Source organism: Talpa occidentalis, unplaced genomic scaffold (genome assembly GCF_014898055.3).
Source record: "Talpa occidentalis isolate TD23 unplaced genomic scaffold, MPIMG_talOcc4v2.1 talOcc4.2, whole genome shotgun sequence".
In the NCBI taxonomy this organism is placed as follows: domain Eukaryota; kingdom Metazoa; phylum Chordata; class Mammalia; order Eulipotyphla; family Talpidae; genus Talpa; species Talpa occidentalis.
The window spans coordinates 32399653-32418146 of NW_023602073.1; positions in this window are offsets into that span (position 1 = coordinate 32399653).

Here is an 18494-nt window from a genome sequence, read left to right on the forward strand (position 1 = left end):
CTGCACACTGAGGATGCTCCTGCATTATCTAGATCACCAGAAAAACAGTTGTATTTGAAAGGAGCCCTGGAAGTGGTTAGCTCACATCTGAAACTGTCTCTGCATTTGTCTCATCCTCCCCAAACCATGAGATCACAGGCGTCTCATCAATCTGACAGATGCTTGTGGGCTCCGACAGCGAGAGCCCCCATTACCCATGGGTTCTGGGCCTCTTGAATAGGGACCCTTCACCTCTGAGGAGCACAGGCATTTTGAGATATGACTGGATAATCCCACGGGTCAGGAGTTTAATGAATACTGTTGCACCAGGAAGGCACAGAGTAGTTTCTCTATGACCCAGGCAGATGGGTAGAGGAGGAGTCTGGAGCCCTCAGGGGTTTCTCAGGCTTTTACTGAACTTTCTACACCATTTGCAGTGAGGTGACCAGGTGCAGGGAAGGCAGGGGAGCCCGGGGGCCAGGAGACTGGCAGGAGTCCCAGCCTCTGGTGAATCTTTACTGTTTCTGGGCTCTCTGGCGTTCTCTTGTGGTCTCTTGGCTGCTCTCTACTGCACTCTGCTGCATGGTCCTCTGTGACTCTGCCTTTACATGCTCAGTCTCAGCTCAGGTGCTCACGCACACCCACACCACACTCCAAGTGCTACCATCAGGCACGCGTGTAAGCCCACAGGTGTGGATCACAGATGCTAATGGGAGGGCGGAGAAAACCTGATCACTCTCAATCACCCTACAATCCACCCCAGAGGGTTTCCGCCGTACAATCTACACAATAGTTTCCCTCAGCGAGTATGAACACTGCAGCCATGACCCACAAAGTAAACAATACAACTGAATGTAGCAATGCAACAAAATGCAACAATATGCAACTAAGCCCAGGGAGGGCACCAACCTAGGGGTAACAAGACAAGATTATTGTTGCCAGCAGATGATCCACCAATTCTGTCGCCGAAGGTTGCTGCAGATAGGACAGCCAATGAAGTTCTCTGCCATTGATGGAGACTCAAGAGTCTAAATGAATTTGCAGTGGGGAGACTGGGGAGAACCATCGAGAGCAGCCCTGCTTCTCACTCTCCAGCCCAAGCTTTTATTGAAGATAGGAAAAAAGGAACAAGAAAATAGCATGCAGTTGTGTGTGTGCTTATACAGATGAATAAGTTACTGCTGGAACAAACTTTCCTGGTTAACGGGAAACATGCACACACTCCAGCACGTCCTCAGAGAACAGAAGTCAGTTCTGGGGAGAAGTTCTGTTTGCGGAACTTCTAATGTCCTGGAGCTCCATATGCGGAGTAAGCAAAACTCTCTCTCCAAAAACTCCAGCTCCCTTTAGGGCAGCAGGCTCTTAACATATCCCTCTTTTTGTTTTCAAAGCAGAGTGAGCATAACTAGTTTTGGCATAACCTGTATGAATCTTTTGGTGTGGTGTTTTAAGTGATGCAGCAACTCTTGTATGAATGTGACAGAAGGGTCTCTTGCCACGGATCCTGGAATTCAACTGGAACCCAAGTGGCTTCCAGCTGTTTTAGTATTAAGAATGTGATCATTGGGCCTCCCTGGTGGCGCAGTGGTTGAGCGCTGGGTTGCGAAGCTGCCCGCAGCCTCTGCAGCGCTGGTTCAATCCCCGGCTGCTCCCCGGCCACCGGAGGAGGGTCCCACATGGCACGCAGACCTCTCCTGCCGCCCGCTGCTCCCCTCAGCAGTGTACTTCGGTCCTTCTGCCTGCTCTGCTCCCCGCTCTGGCTCTGGTGAATTCTCTCACCCTCCCGTGCTTCTGACTGTACCCAGTGCTTGTCTAAATAAATAAATAAATCTAAAAAAAAAAAAAGAATGTGGTAATTTCCCAATAATACATTGTTGCAGATAAGAGTCATTACAAGTAACATGATACATGAAATAGGATGCATTATAACTAACATGAACATTTCCTGACAACAAAATATGGATTAAGCACACAGGCAGAATCAAAAATTTTCTGTTTGGAAGGTCATGTTCATATGAGTTCCCATATACTGTAAGCCTCCCACACATGTAGGGGTGGTTGTACCAGATCCAGCTTTGATGGACTTTTGCATAGGCCTATATTTCAGCCTTTATGGTTGCCCAAGTTCTCCTGGTTTCAGATTTTCTCAGTCCCCCAGAGAGAGCAAGACACCGAGCAGCCATAGGGTAGGGGGCGTTGAGTCTATCTGGCTACTTCCTGCTGAAGGGGCAGAGTAGGGCAGGACAGCGGTGTCAGAGGGGGTCTGTCCAGGGGGCTGGTGCATAATCAGTGGACTGGAGATACCTGCAAGCTGAAGGTTTGCAGCGTTTAACCTGCGGGAGACAAAACTAACCAAGAGGTTCAGAATGCACAGACTAAAGAGAAGGCCAGCAGGAGTATGGCAAGGGGCCAAGCAAGTTGGGAGTAAATTTTGGAGGGTCCTCCAAGGCAAAAAGAAACCATGAATCTGGATGTAAGGGAATAAAAAAAAAATACATCGTTTAGGTCCAGGACTGAAAAGAACTTTGAATCTCCTGGTACCTGGAACAGCTGCCTAACTTGATTTTAATGGGAATGCTGGAAACTGCTCTCCCCAGCTGTGACCTGTCAGACCAGACTGATGGGTCAATTTCTACACTTACTGGCAAAATAAGGGTGCATAAGGGAGCAGCCCGCTGTGCTGGCTGGTGAACAGAAAGTGAAGCACCCCCCTGGCCAAGATATTTTTTTTTTTAAGATTTATTTATTTAGTTAGTTATTTTTATTTGTTTGTTTGTTTGTTTATGCAAGTACTGGGGAGGGTGAGAGAATTCACCAGAGCCAGAGCGGGGAGCAGAGCAGGCAGAAGGACCGAAGTACACTGCTGAGGGGAGCAATGGGCGGCAGGAGAGGTCTGCGCGCCATGCGGGACCCTCCTCCGGTGGCCGGGGAGCAGCCGGGGATCGAACCAGCGCCGCAGAGGCCGCGGGCAGCTTCGCAACCCAGCGCTCAACCGCTGTGCCATCAGGGAGGCCCTGGCCAAGATATTTTGTTGGACATTTGGGGATCACTAGGAAGGCATGCGGAAAACAAAAGGAGTCCCAGAGGCACCCCACAGGGGTAAAACACCTAGTAATAGTTTTTTTGGCTGCCTCCTTAACTGTCACCCCATTAGATGTTAATGACAAGGGACAAGGTTGGAGGGCGGAGGACGTGGCCCAGGAGCCGGCAGAAAGGCTGCTGCACGGTCTCCACCGCAGGGCGGGCCTGGGCACGGAGGAAGAAACCGAGAGGGCGGGGCCGTCAGAGCCTCCAGGGCCGTCTGCGTTCAGAGCAGCCTGGGCCAGTGTCTTCCCCAGTGATGACCCTGACACTCGGGCGTGTCTGAGAGGCAACTGCCCGCTCTCCGGAAGCCACCGCTTGGCCGGGCGCTCTCTGGACACGCCCTGAGCAGCCGCACTGACAGCTCTTGCCCCGCTCGTGAAGCACCCCTGAAGGTCTGAGAGCGGCCACCGGAGCCTCCACCTTGATATGGGCCTTTTGGGTCTTTTCTGTGCCTCCTCCTGATCCCTGCTGTGAAAGACTTGGGTGACAACAGTCGGGAGATTTTATTGTTTTATTGTTGTTTATTTTATTGTTGTGGGCCTACAGCCATTTTTTGTTATTTTTTTCCTGATATTCGGGGCTGCCTGTAGATAAATTATCTTTTAGTAAAGTCTGGCCCTCCGAGGACTCTGGGTCTACGTTTGTGTATTTACACAGTGCCTCCCGGTGGATCCAAGATCACCACGGGACTCTCGCCCCTTTTTTTTTGAATTTGCAAGAACATGTGAGATTTATTATTAAAGTTTTAGCCTGCGTCTACCAAGGGAACTGCCTGGGCTCCTGCAATATACGCACGAAAGACCAATCTGGTGTTCTGGGTTGAGGCAAGCTCTGTCCATCTCTACATGCTGCTAAAGCGACCTGTTGATATGCCTGGTGGTCAACTCGCACTATTTTTTTTTTTAATACTGGAAAAGTCATCAATACAGAAGCCATTTTTGGATCATTTGCAAAAATTGTCTTTTGTTCTTTCATCGCTTTGGCTAAGGAAGTTAAACCAACAACTTATTCCTTCTGAAAAGGATGATTGTGGGACCATTTATTTCTAGGGCTTTTGCTTTCAGAGCAAGTTTCCCTTTCATTTAGTGGTGCTGAAGGTGTGGAAGGCTGAGAAATACCAGGTACCTCATGTTTATTTTTAGTTTCCTTTTTTAAAGTTTCCTAGAAGGGTTCCAGAGCCGTTCATACCAACACCCATGTTGAAAAATCTACAGTAGGGATTTTCATACCTTGTTCATGATGCCTTTTCAAAGTTTCACCAATTCGTTGCCAAGTTCTACATCCAAAACACCTTCACCGGGGAACCGGGAATCACGGAGGGGTCTGAAGGACCCAATCTAACAGCTCATTTAAGCTATCGGTGGAGACAGTGGCTCCACGCTGTTCTAATAGGCATTTTAAAAGGATTATATAATGATGATGAGCCGAATTCTGCCCCATTTGTTACCCAACCTTAGATAATCCCCTCGCAGTCAGTCGCAGCCCATGACTATAGAGGAGCTAGAGAACACACTTACCACAAGCACCTTTCTTGAGGTTCCAGGGTTCGTGACCCTGTTCAGACACCACTGCTGCAGACAGGACAGCTGATGAAGTTCTCTGTCATTAACAAAGACTCAGAGTCCAAATGAATTTGCAGTGGGGGGACCTGGGGAGAGCCATCGAGAGCAGCTCTACCTTTCACTCTCCCAGCCCAAGCTTTCATTAAAGATACAAAGGAACGATAAACCAGCACACAATTGTGTTTGTGCTTATACAGGTGAATAAGTTACTGCTGGAACAAGCTTTCCTGGTTAGTGGGGATCATGCACACATGCCAGCACGTCCTCAGAGAATAGGAGTCAATCATGGGAAGTTCCATTTGCAGCACTTCTAACGTCCTGGAGCTCCATGCGCAGAGTACACAGGTGCTCTCCAAATACTCAGGCTCCCTTTAGGGCAGCAGGCTCCCAACAGAAGGTGCTGCTTATGTGATGGGGAACCACTCTTCATTCATGGCATCTGCCATCACACTCCAGGAGCCATCAGCTTCCTGGCCTTCTCTGACTGTGGTCTCAGCCACAAGCCACACACCACATCCACCCCAAAGATGCACTTATTCTGAGACTGGTGACACAATCTGTACTCTTTTGTGGGTAACCACAAATCCCCAGGGGTACTCGCTGCTGTCACTCCAACACTCGGCCTTCATAGCCACCAGAGTGACACGCAGACCCTGCACTAAGGCCCGCCCATTGCACAAGCACATGGGTCGGGGATCCATGTATACAAGCTCCACATGCAACCTCTCTTGGAGCCACAGTTCTTCGGCCATGGACTCCACCACAGCCATGTTCCCCACCCATCCCCCAAGGACAGGACGGTTCTTCAGCTCCTCCCCCTTATTCAAAACAAATAGGGCATCACCCACAGGTGATTTTAAGAGGCCCCCCTGCCTTCTTTAGCATCTTTTTGGCTACTTAACTGTTCAGGGCTTCCCAACCTTCACACCATTGGACTCTCCACACTGGATTTTGAAGGACACATTATAAAGTGAACCCCTTTATAAAGAAGGTTAAATGGGGTCTCCCTGGTGGCACAAAAGGGTAAACCTCAGCACTATGAAGCAGTCCTTGGCCACTGCAGCACAAGTTTGATCCCCAGCCAAGGAGATGACCCACATGGTGCAGCAGACCTCTTCTGTCTCTCCTGCTGCTCCCCTCAGCAGTGTATTTCAGTAGATCTGCCTGTTCTGCTCCCCACTCTGTCTCTGATGAATCCTCTCACTCTCCACACCTCTGGCCTACACCCCAGCTCTTGTATGCATAAATAAGTCTTAAAAAGAAAGAAGGAAGCTAAATGAACTAGAATAAGACTTAATCTTTTTGATACAACTTTCATGCCATGAAAATGGATTTCAGGACCAGCCCCCAAATCACACGATCAGGGTTTACATTTTAACAAGATCCTTCTTATTTGTGTACCTGCTAGAGTTTCAGAAGCTCTGCTCTAGGACCATGATTCTCTAAAGTGGGATCCCCAGACACCTGGAGCTCATCTCAGAGAGAAGATTCTCATGCTCTGTCCAGAGGTGCTGCATCTGGTTGGGGAGGTCCAGGAATCTGCATTTTGACAATCATCCTAAATTTTCTGAAACCTCAGGTTTCAGAACCACTTTAGATGGTGGGGAATCGGGGTGAGATCTGTTTGGACGATGATTAGGACCTGGAGCACCTGCCATGGATCCTACTTTCATCAGTGGGCAGATCCACTGACACCAGATGACACAGACCTTCCATCCTCATGAACCACACAGAGGTGATACAGGGAGGATGACACACCTGTCCCTACACTCATCCAATGTGGGACAAACATGATAGGAGCCCTGAGCTGGTACTTTTTCACAACTGAGTAGTATTCCATTGTGTCTATCTACCGCCTCTTCTTTGTCCATTCATCTGTTGTTGGGCACTTAGGTTGTTTCCACAGTTGGTTATTGTGCACAGTGAACACAGCAGGCACATATCCTTTGGAATTAGTGTTTTTACCTCCTTTGAATAAATACCAAGGGGTGGAATGCTTGACCATGTGGAAGGTGTATTTTGAATATTTTGAGGAACCTTCATTCTGTTCTCCACAGGGGCAGGACTGTAACAGTGTGGCATCCATAGAAAAGGAAGGTTCCACTTTTCCTGCCCCACCCCAGGAAGGGTGGAGCCCACCAGGAATGGGAAGCTAAAGGGGAGGTAGAAGCAACGAGGTGGGGAAAGGAGACTGGAGGAGGCACATGGAGCAGAGGGACGTGGAAAGAAGAAACCATGCTCGCTTCTGAGCTTTGGGCTGGGGCTGGGGACCTGGGGGACATGAAAAGAGACACGTGAGAGAGACAAAGACGTGGGTGAGAGACCCAGGGGAGGCTGACAATGGCAGCCTTTATCTTGATGTGGATTTTGATTTTACTCTTGTCCTTCCAGACTTGTCTGGCCCCTCCTGCCCCTTTCCGGGGAGTCCCAACCAGAGGCGCCTTAGACTGTGGCAGGCTTTTGGGCCTCAGCAGTCCTGCTTTCGGTGAACCCTGTTTGTCTGGGCATTTCCCATGAGGGGACAGGTAACTTTGGTAATTTGGAAACTATTTTAACTATATTCTTTCTCTTCTCTTTTTCACCCTAATTCTCACCCTAATTCTCACCCCAATTCTCTATTGCACACTAATTATATTATCATTCTTTTCTATTAAGGTTCTTTTTTTTTAATAATAAATTTTATTTTTATATTCCCCATACAATTGCAGTCCCCCCATTCTGACCCCAATCCCTCCCCTCCCGCCCCCGCCCCCCAAAAAGTGTCTCTGGTTCATAGTTTTTTGTTGATTTTGATTTTCACTTTCTTATAGTTATTCATTTTCCTGGTCCCTTATTTAAGTTTTCTAGATTCCTGCTATGAGTGAGACCATCCGGTATTTTTCTTTTTCTTTCTGGCTTATTTCACTGAGCATGATCCCTTCCAGCGCCATCCATGTTGCTGCATTTACACACTACAGTATGTTTTATCTTTATGCAACCGATGACAGTTCCCACTTAGATTGATCCGGCTTGAGGATCTGGGGAACCCCTTGTTCTGCCCGCTAACAGGAGCAGTCTCCACCCCACCCACTATGTCCCAGAGTTCCTCCCCCCCCCCACAATGGGTCATTGTCACAGGTGTGAGGTGGTATCTCATTATGGTTTTAATTGGCATTTTCCTGACAGCACATGGTAACACTGATCCATGTACTTATTGGCCACATGTGTGTCTTCTTTAGAGAAGTGCTTTTTTAGCTCTTGTTTTGATTGGGTTGTTTGCTTTCTTGTTTTGGAGTCATTTGTAGATCTTGGCTATTAACACCTTGTTGGATATAGGATGTACAAATATTTTCTCCCACTCAATACTGTCTTTTGATTTAAACGATACTTTCCCTCACTACTTTCCCTCACTATTTTTTATTCTGATGTGACTCCACTGGTGATTTTTTTTTTTTTGTGCTTTTGTTTCCTTGGAGCACAGAGGACATTATGGGCAGTGAAAATACTCTGCATGAAGTTCTCACGATGGACACAGGTCATTATACATTTGTCCAACACCCCGAGAACGGACAACACTAGAGTGAACCCAAAGGGAAACCACGGACTCTGAGAGGGGATGACGTGCGGGCCCCTCACTTGTAACACACGTGCCACTCTGGTGTTAACACGTGGTTTGGACGTGACTTGTGAAGTGTTTTATAAGTTGAGGAATTTAGCGTAATTTACTTTTTTAAAAAAAAGATTTATTTATTTATTTATATAAGAACTGGGGTACAGGCCAGATGTGTGGGAGGATGAGAGGATTCACCAGAGACAGAGTGGAGAACAGAACAGGCAGACTTGACGAAGTACACTGCTGAGGGGAGCAGTGAGCAAGGCAGGAGAGGTCTGCTGCGCCATGTGAGACCCTTACCAGCTGGCCGGGATCTAACCAGAGCTGCAGAGGCTCAGGACAGCTTCACAGTGCTATGCTCAACCACCTGCACCACCAGGGGAGGCCCTAGCATAATTTACTTTTGAAAACGTTACTTCTAGTGCATGCAGAAACATTTAAATCACACTCAAGGATTCACAAAGATAAGTCATTCCCCTTCCCCAATCAGGTAGTATCTGCTCAAAACTAGTTCACAATTTATCACATTTCTTCTTAAAACAGTATATCCATGCTTCTGTCTAGACAACAGTGTTTGTTTTCCTGTCACCACTGGAGTTCAGGACACAAAGTGGGAGAAAAAATTGCAAATCATGAATCTGATAAAGGACTAGATCTAGAATTTACAAAATAGCCCTTAAAATTCAGTATCAGAAAGAAATAACCCAATTTAAAAAAAGACAGTGAAGTAAATCAATGTTTCCGCAGTAAAAATGTGGACAAAAGGCCTTAACAGACATTTCACCAAGAAGAGACACAGACGACAAGAAAGAACATGAACAGATGCTCAGCATCACAGGGCACCAGGGAAAGACAAAAAGAAATACAGTGATGCCATCACACCGAGGAGAGGCTGAAAACGCAAACCCTGCACAATACCAGGTGCTGCCCCGGGTGTGGACAAAAGGAGCCTCATCACCACTGGAGGAATACAAAACGGACCGTCACTGTGGAAGATACTAGACAGTTTCTTTGAAAACCAAAAACCTGATTATACAGCCCTGTGATCCCGGCCCCACTAGTTACCCACTAGTTACCTAATTTAAAACTTATATTTGCATTAAACCCTGTATGCATGTAAATGTTTATAGCAGAACACCCATAAGTGTGAGCTGCCCACAGTGACTAATTTCAAAAGACAACGGTAACTAAAGAAATGAAACAAAAAGAAGCTTTGCAGGAAGAAAGCTGGGAGACTCTACCTAAGCCTGGTGTTGAAGGTGAACACCCTCAGTGATCAGTCAGGGGGGCATGACTGCGTGGTGACTGACGTGACTGACGTGTTGAGTGGACAGTGGCCTGCATCTCTGTGGTCTGCTTTCCCAAGCCACAGTCCCAGTCAAAAAAAAAAAAAAAAAACAAAAACACTTAAGTTGAGGGACAACATTCCTGAGCAGTGCTCCTTGATAGAGGCTAAGAGCAGAAAATTGAGGATGGAGGGGTCACAAGACCAGAAAGTGGAGGTGGGGGTAGAAGGGATTAACATAGTAATTAAACCCGGTATAGAAAGGAATGATGCTTAGGGCAGCTGCTCGAGGGAGCACCAACTGCTCTGGAAAAGATCCAGAGGCACAGACCAGAGGTGGGATGTGGGGATGGAGCCATTGCAAAGAATCACACGTCCTTACAAATGAACCAAAGGAACCTTATTGCACCACAGAAGTAATTAATTTAACGACAAATGACAATTGCACAAAGGAAGGAGCCCTCCCAACTAGAACACTACCTCAGTGCCCTTTCTGCCCCGGGAAGACGCAGCTCTGCTCCCAAGGCTCCGCCTGGGGCCTGCAGGCTTCTCCTCACACACCCGCCCTCCCCAGGGGCAGCTCCTCCTGCCTGCTGGTGTCTGCACAAGCAGCTACTTCTCCCCCCTCCTTTTTTTAAAATATAATAACCTTCTTTTTGCAGAGACTAAAAAGGGAAACACACTGTGTATGTGAAAGGGGGAATCTGGTGAAACTTTTCTCAGAGGTGACCCAAGAACCCCCAACTGTGACCTCAGCACCTCTCCCAAACATCACTCCTCACCACTGTCAATGTTATATAAAAACAAGGAAAGTCAGAGAAACTGTCAGCCAGAGCCACATCAAGGAGACCTGGTTGGAACTGAATGAGGCAAACTAGATGGGATTCTGGAACATAAAATGGACATTAGGAAAACTAATGAAATTAAGCATGGAGTTTGGTGATTGTGTCAACATTGCTTCATCAGCTGTAAAAAAAAAAATGACAACTTTAGTCATGTAGGATGTTAACAAAGTGGAAATGGTGTGGGATAAACAAGAACTGCACTACCTTTGCAACTTTTCTGTAAATTTAACAGTATTCTTTAAATGTTATTTTTTAATGTCCTCAATACTAAATAGGTTGTAGAAGGAAAAAACGATCTATTTTCCTGGTTCCCCAGGTTTTGTTATCCAGGGACAGGAGAGAGAGGACCTGGGGAGAAAAGCTGGAAACCTCACACCCAGGGCAGGCTCCGGAGTCTCCTCTCCGCTGAGCCCTGCTGCTCAGACTCCTCACAGAGCATCTCACCTCAGGACAGGACGCCGTCCTCCAGGACCCCCAACTCTGCCCACCTCAGCCCCCGCCCCGTCCTGGCGGCGCCACCAGAATCCGGAGCAGCGCGGCAGCGCCCCCGTGTGGCCACAGGGCTGAGCACAGGAGCCCAGAGCCGCCCTTTCTCCTGCTCAGCCAGGCCCTCCCCAGGCTCCCTGGGCCCCCAGCGGCAGGACAGGGATCTGCACACAAGGGGGCGCCCAAGTCCAGTGTCAGTTTAAGTGTCCTCATTTTTAGCCTCCAGTGGTCTCCGGGACATAACAACTGGCCCCTAGGTTCTGGGCAAGTACCAAATATATAGGTCTCCTCAGTCTCTTGGGATGGAAACTTAGATCCCAGGGTCCCTGTAATTTGTTTCTGCTTCTGCTTCCAAGGACCAAAGCCCCTCCTCCTGGGAATCACCTGACATTCTCCATCCTTGGAGGAGGGGAGGGGCCTAGCAGAGACTCCTAGAAAGAGAGCAGAGGATGGAAATGGGGACTTTAGGGGACAGAGGTGGAAAGGGGTGCAGGGGGAGCCAGAGAGGACCGGGCAGGGAAGGGGCAGCATAGGGGACGCTGTGGGGGGAAGGTCTGTCTGGGTGACATGGGCTCTCACTGGGGGGCTGGAGCCTCTGTCTCACCTTGGGGGACGCAGCAGTGCTGGCCTGTAACTGCCCAGGGAACTACGCACATCCGGGGCCTTGCCTGTCCTTGCAGGGCTGGTGACGGAGAGGACTGTAACGGGGGGTCCCCAGGGGAGGATCTGGGTTCCTGCACCACCCAAGGAGGGTGAAGCTGAGCAGGGAGAAGCAGCTGGAAAGGAGGCTGAGGAGGGAGGAAGCAGGATGGAGCCAGAAGGAGACCTGGGGGAGGCGCATGGGGCAGAGACACGTGAAGAAGCTGCACTTGCTTCTTGACCTTGGACTGGGTGACACAGACATGGGTAAGAAATCCATGTGGAGGTGACAATGGCAGCTTCTATCTTGATTTTGCTCTTTTCCTTCCAGACTTGTCAGCCTCGTCCACCCCTTTCCTATGGGTCCCGCCAGGAGGTGCTTTAGACTGTGACAGGCTTTCAGGCCCTGCTTGGGCCAACCCTGTTTGGCTGAACATTTACCCACAAGGGGATGGTGACTTTGGTGCTTGATTTGGAAACTTTATTCTTTCCTTTTTCTTTGTTGTACACTAATTGTAGTTAAGATCCTTTCCATTAAAGGTCTTACATATTTTGTCTTGATGCGGGGGATGGCAGAGAGATGGGGGAGATAGATGGTTAAGGGGAGTACCCCTCCTTATCCAGAATATCCCCACTCAGCTCCTGAATGCTGGGTCATCAGGGAGATTCAGGGAGCCAAGAGGAGGGCAGAGCTAGGCCTGTGCCGCCCTGGAGGACCAGCCCTAGGGGCTGATTCTGGGCCTCCAGGGCCCCCCTCCCTGCAGGTGGGTCAGAGTCAGCCCCGCTCACAGCTCTAGGCTGCTGACAGCCCCTCTGTGCCGTGACCCTGCAGACACTGCTCTGGAGACAGTGTGAAAAATAAATGAACAGCAAAATTAAATGGAATCTGAAAACAGTAGAAATAATTTTTTAAAATCACATTCATTTTGAAGAACACTTCAGGGAATGTGGAATTTCCTCTGACAGCTCATTGCTATCAAGACTTGACTGTGACATGAGCTACTCTGATCTCCGGTGTTTCTTGTGAGAAAACAGCCACTAATCACTTTATTGCTTAATTTTTGAATGGTTTGTACCAAATCACTTCCTACTTTGCACCTAAAACAAAGATCTGGCGTCTCCACAGTCTCTGAGGGGGAGGCAGCAGGAGGGGCCTCCCTCAGAGGCTCCAGCTCCGGGTCCCACGAGGCTGCGATGGGGACGAGATGTTGGCGGATCTGAATGGCCGTGATCAGCGTGGAAGGACCTGCCTCAGAGCTCCTGCATGTGGCTCCTGGAGAAAACCCTCAGGTCCTTGTCCTGTGGGCGACCCTTAGCTGAGGGTCCACCGTGTGCTGGGAGTCACCCCAGAGAGGGACCGGGGTGGGGGGGAGCCTGGTCGGGAAGTCTCAGACCCTGTGAGCCTAACTCTGTGATGTGGCGCGTCCCTTCTGCTTCATTCTCCTCACGAGGAAGAGACAGCAAGTCAGACACACTCACGGGGGAGCTGTCTCCCCTCCTGTGTATCAGAGAATTGGTGGAAAATTGAAAACCAACACAGTAGACCTTCTGGACACTCATTATTTCCATTCTGCCCACATGAAAAATAAACTGCCTCCCACCCAAGGTCCCTAAAAGTCTCTCCCATCACAGAAGCAGCGTGACGTCAGCATCTCATCACGTGACTCAGGACCACGCAGAGGAGGTGCCTTGAGAGCATCTGTGCAGTGAAGCCGTCTGTGCTCAGCTCCTCGTGGGCTGAGGCAGTTTCCTGCCCCACAAGCCCTGGATGTGGATACAGTGGAGGACAGACACAGGATACCTTGCAGACACATTTTTAAATATGTTTCTAAAGGAATTTGAGATATGACTTATGACCATCGAGTCACTTGTTAAAGGCCCAACCTCTCATGTCCTTTTGGTAAACACAAAACAGGGCAACCATCACGTTCTCTATCTTGAGAACATCTCCGTCACCACAATAACCTTGTTTCCTGGGCCTGGACCCATGGTCACCACCCCTACCTTTCCCTCCCCAGCCCTGGGCACCCAGGAGCCCACTCTCTGCCTCTGGGGACAGACTGGAGAACTTCTCTCTAAACACATCCCAGGTGACTCTACTGACACGGACTTGCAGTTGGGCATTTGGAGTCCCCTAGCCCAACACATACTTGTGCCCAGTAACATACACCAATGGGTGCTGGGGTCACAGAGAACCACATGACCCCACCATGGAGGCCCTGCTGCCTGGGGTGTGTGAGGAGAGAAGGGCTTCAGTAGCTGCCTCAGAGGGGGCCAAGGACAGAGCCAGGGAGGTTCCTTCCTCAGCAGGAAGGGGACATGGGAGCTGGGCCTTGAAAGCCAGATGTGGGCACAGGAACAGAAGTGGCTCAGGTGCTGAGGGAAGACCGACTATGTGACCTCAGCAGTTACTTTCTCCGTGTGACCTTGGAGATTCCTCCCCAGCACTCTGTGAACTGGGAAGTGATACTGTCCTGACACCCCTCCCCCACACCCTCTCAGAAACAAGGACATGGAGACTGAGGGGTTATGGCAGTGCCCAGGTCTGAACCCCAGCCACCTGGCTAATGACTGGGCCTCTGGACCGACACCATCCTCCAAACTGACCAGGGGACAAGGAGGCAGTGACCCTGGAGCCCTCACCACCCGCTCCAGATACCACACATTTCTTGCCTGGATTTGACTAAAGACAAAATGGCAATAGTAGCTCATCATTTAATCACCTTTTTGTAAATGAATTGAACATACTTAACAAAAAGGCACAGTGCCTGATTGTACCAAAAAATAAAACCCAACTTTATGCCTCTCCAGGAGACCCATTGGAGCTACTAAGATAAACAAACAGGATTGAAAAGTTCTTAGGAAAAAACACAATTTAATTGGGGCATCCCCAAAATTGCAGGGGCTGCTCTATAAGATAAAATAAACTTCCAGCTAAAAAGGGTAACAAGAGACAGGGATGACCATCATCTGATTAAGGAATCCTACATCAGGAAGACATAACACTCATTAATACACATGTACCTAACAAAGGAGCAGCAAAATAGATAAGGCAACTATTAACACATCTGAAAACAGGTATCAGCAGCAACACAATGGTGGTAAAGAAATTCAAGACCCCACTTTCATCAAGGACACACCACCTGACAGAACTAAGGAAAACTATAGCTTTAAGTGAGGAATTAGACCAAACTGTTGTAGAGCAACCCCGATACAAAACGGGGTGCCTGACTGTGGGTCCTCACCCGTGCGCTTAAAAGGACTTATCAATGCTCTACTGCAGGCACACGCGAAAGGTTAATAAAAGGTTCAGTTACAAGGGAAGGGGAAATGAAGAAATGTACAGCTCAGGGAGAAAAGTGGGAGACAAAGTTTTAAATAAGCCCTACCCGATCTGCCGATCTGGAATCCCAAATGGCACTCTGAGAGCTGGCCGCCAACCAGGAGCCCTGAAGCCAGGAGGCGAGCAACACCGAGCCCCCCAAGGCCCACATGTTTGGTTTTTATACCCAACCTGGCTGCTGAAATCCACCCTCAGGTCCCAGCCACCTTCCCTTTGGTGGTGATGGGATTTGTCTTTCCCAATGTCCTGATGGCTTTAGTCTGGAGTGGGGGTGGAGTCCACAAAGCCTGTATGGGATTAACTCGGGACATCATTTCTCCCTAACAGGCTGAATAGATATTCACAGGGCGCTACACTCCAAAAAAGCTGAATACATATTCTTGTCAGGTGCACCTGGAATAGTCTCCAGAATACACCATTTGTTTGGTTACGCAAGTGTCATAAATTCATGATGACTTAAATCATATTGAAAAGTTCAGCGCGGTAAAGAAGAGCCAGGCTCTTCTTTTCTCAAAGACGGGGAAAATTTGTTGTGCTCCCAGGGAAGCTTCATGGACCCAAGGTGGGGGTGGGTCAGTGAAGCTGCACCCATTGTCAGGGGAAGGCAGGATAGGGAGAGGGAAGCCAGGCTTGCAGTTGGGGGAACTGGTTTGAGGAAGAACAGAGCTGTTTTCTGATGGTATCAGCAGGTCCTCATTGTCTCCCGCCCCTAGGTGGGCTTCCTCATTCTTGCCCCTGTATTGACCTTTCAAACAGCAGGGGCCCCAGCACACTCAACAGCTGCTGCACAGGAAGGCATAACGCACAATGCATAGACCCCTGCAGGGGGCGGGAGGAATTACTTGCACACCACACCCCTGACAGCACAGACAGCAAATATCTACAACTGTTGGTGAAATAGGCCTGGGCGCTGCTGCCATCAGCACCAGAAAGCCACAAGCAGAGCCAGGAATGGAATCTACAAACACTTTCACTTTTCAGATCACTGGCCATTGATCTGAGAGAATGGGGGGCATCGCACCCTGAAGGGCCCATCCCCCCATCTCATCTCCAGCTGGCCTTGTTATAATCAGTTACACACAGACAGTCACAGCAAACAGCCATCAGAACAGCCTGTCACAGTTGCTGCTCCTGGTATTCAGCATGTTCAGGCCTCCAGACTGTTATCAGCCCCCAGCCTCACCCAGACACTACACCGCCACAGTCAGTTTGCATGAATTCAACAGGAACAGAAATTATTATGCAGACCTTTTAATTTTGATTTGTTGGAACTTATAAGAATCCTCAGACTGAGAGCTCCTAAGAGCCAGGAGTCAGGGCTCAGGACCACGCCAAGGTCTCACCATCAGACGTGACCTGCAGTACCTGTATTTTAGGGGAAATCCCTCTTGAGGTTCCCAAGACATCTGGGGTTTCTGGGCCTCACAAGGGATTGTTCTTTACACTCATGACAGACCTTTTGTATCTCTAAAACAAGTGCCAGGTTATTGTTTCCTTGTAGACTCTGAGATCAGTCTCGCTTCTGAAAACACATCATCCCAGACAAAACCTTGGTAAAATACCCATATTTCCAATTATCTATTAAAGAAAAGGGGAAACAGAACTTTATTGGATTTGTGAAAACAAACACTTTTTTAAGATATATTTATTTATGTGTAGAAGAGCTGGAGTGAAGGCCAGAGGTGGTGGGGGTTGCGATGGTGAGAGGACTCATCAGAGACAAAGTAGGGAACAGAACAGGCAGATCTACTGAAATACACTGCTGAGGGGAGCACCAGGCAAGACAGGAGAGGTCTGCCGTGCCACGGGGGTCAGCTACCTGGCTAGGGATCCAGCTCAGGCCATCACGGTGTCTCTTCCAGGCGTCTCCTTCTATATCTCTAAGTGTTAGGGGGAAAGGATGTTCTGAGCTAATCCCACACAGGCTTTGTGGACTCCACCCCTACTCCAGACCAAAGTCATCAGGACATTGGGAAAGACAAATCCTGTCACCACCAAAGGGAAGGTGGCTGCGACCTGAGGGTGGAGTTAAGCAGCCAGGTTGGGTAGAAAAACCAAACACGTGGGCCTTGGGGTCTCTTGCTCTGTCACTCGCCTCCTGGCTTCTTGGCTGCTGGCTCATGGCCAGCTCTCAGAGTGCCAGTTGGGATTCCAGATTGGCGGATCGGGTAGGACGCATTTAAAACTTTGTCTCCCACTTTTCTCCCTGAGCTGTACATTTCCTCATTTCCCCTTCCCTTGTAAATAAACCTTTTATTAACCTTTCGTGTGTGCCTGCAGTAGAGCATTGATAAGTCCTTTTAAGCGCGCGGGTGAGGACCCACAGTCAGGCACCCCGTTTTGTATTGGGGCTGCCCTATAACGTAAGTTCCCAGTTCCAAGTACAAAGCCAAGAAGCAAGGCAGTTTCTCCACACGTCTCTCCTGTGTGTCCTCCTGGTGCTCTCTGCTCTGAGAAACCTTCATGTTCTGAGCAAACAGTCCATCAGAACAGCCCGACACAGCTGACACTCCCAGTGTCCGTCCTGTTCAGCCCCAGAACTTGTCGTCAGCCTCCCGGTAATACTGACCCTGGTACATCAGAGGCAATCAGTGTCCAGCCTCCTCCTCTTTGGGGCATCAGCAGGGCGGGAATCTCAGTGTCAAACAAGAGCTTTAGTTCAAAGAAAACAGATCATGAGTCATATAGCGTGTGCGTGCAGCCTGTGTGTGTGCAGGTTCCTGTCCTAGGTATGGGCCCCTCCTCCCTGACCCCCTCTCAGAAGGACAGAGCTGAGGTAAAGCACAGGGCACTGTCTGTGGTTCTCACCCATGCTCAATTGCAACCACTCAGGCTCAGAGAACAACAATGAGGTTTCTTTAACATACAGGAGAACAGGGAAATAAAGAGTTTCTAAGGCTTCCGTGACCAGCTATGTCACCCCAGTTAGTGTCCGCAGTGTCCAATAGTCCTAAATTAAGGCTGCCCATGTAGGGTGGTACAGTCCCGTCAGGGAGGGCCTGGAGCTGGTGGCATAGCTGCAAGCATTGGGCCAGGCTCCAACTCACAGTGGCAGCGGGAGGTGCTCCCAGGAGGTGCTCACCTCTGAGGAGACACCCCAGCAGGCACAGCCACCGTCTTAACACCACGGGACAAGAAGGAGGCAACAGCACCATGAGGTGGTGCCGGACAGTCAGCAGCAATGACAGGTCTCAAAGGTGACCTTGCTGCTGTACCCCAGTGGGCAACATGCCCTGGGGTGGTGTGGTGGGGACAGAAAGGCTCTGCTGTCAGATTGGCTGCCACCTTTGTCGAAGACACTGATGGTGGCTGGTGGTAAAGTGCCCACATACTGTCAACCACTGCCATTCCCGCTGCTGGTTGCACAGTGGGCACAGCTGTCAGGGAGGACTGGGCCCTGTCCTCAACAGTGGCCTCCTGCAGCCTGCCAGAGTGGGTGGGGTTCCATTCAAACCCAGCTGATGCCCCCCAGCTCTCATGCCTAGCCCAGGGAGGTGGCCTCAGTGAAGCTGTCTTGTGGCACCCACTGCAGGGCAGCTTTGGGGCTGCCCAGAAGCAGCTCCTCTGGGGGGGCAGGGGAGGAGGAGCTAAACCCTAGGGGTTCTTTGCTTAAACCTGGCTTGCTCAGGGGGAGGGGCCATCTGAAGTGTGCCTGGCCCCTGGCAGGAAACCCCCCTCT